This window comes from Notolepis coatsorum (assembly GCF_963971535.1).
Source record: "Notolepis coatsorum genome assembly, chromosome: 10".
Lineage (NCBI taxonomy): Eukaryota > Metazoa > Chordata > Actinopteri > Aulopiformes > Paralepididae > Notolepis > Notolepis coatsorum.
The window spans coordinates 92,406,875-92,407,922 of record NC_140174.1 but is presented as its reverse complement, the minus strand read 5'-3'; positions in this window follow the sequence as shown (position 1 = coordinate 92,407,922).

The window sequence follows — 1,048 nt, the reverse complement described above, 5'->3', positions numbered from 1 at the left end:
CCCCCCCCCCCCCCCGCCCCCCCCCCCCGACTCACCAGCTCTACGTGACCAATTTCCCCCGCTCCCAGCGTGCAGACGACCTGGAAATCACTTAGAGTCACGTTCGATAGCAGTGTGGCGTGCGCGTCTAACCTGCTCACAGGGAGAGGAGGGGAGGAGGGGAGGAGGGCTGGTACCCAGTGCTTTGGATAAATAAAAATAATACCTTGTTGTTTTTTACAATTGAATCTCTTACTCCACTTTGGATTCAGCGCCTCGCTGCGCATCGCGGCCGCCATCCACCGAACCTCCGATGTTTCTGAAAGCCCTGAAAAACAGAAGCGGATCTCTGAAAAGATACACTCCGGAGTCTCTCTTAGATATACAAATCGATGGACATGCAACGCGTTCGAGTGACATAATAGAGTATTTGTTTTACAAGCAGTGATTGGGTCTCATTCACCAACATTGCCCAAAGACTTCTCTTAGGGCAACCATCTTGGAACCCACTAAGACAGAATCGCCGACCTGATTCACCAACGCGTGGGGAAGCTGTCTTAAGTGGCACAAACGATCCCAGCTGGGATGCCGGCAATGAGGAATGTCACTCATTGACAAACATGAACGCGCATTCCCGTCTAGGTCATTTGCATACAGACACGCCTCCGACAGCTACTTATAAGCCAGCCAATAGGAGTGGAGGCGCACCTGCTCCAGCTCATTATAATGCAACTGATGATGCAGCAGTGCACGCAATGGTGGCCGATATAGGTAGCGGAAGCGCTTTGCGACCGATCAAAATGAGATTAATGTATTGTCATCATATCGTGGCCATCTGCCGCAGCACGCACTCGCACGCAGTACTGTATAGTCTACGTGCGTAATGAATGAACGGTAGACTTGTTTTATTAGGAGATCACAGATACTGCGCTGCCATAGTAGTACAGTCCACCATGCAGTCCACTCATGGTACGCCCGACTCTGGCGGCCTTAATATGTGTACTGTACGTATAGGGCAGAGCATATAGTATACTATCTACTAAATCCTAATGAAACAAGTAATTAGAAT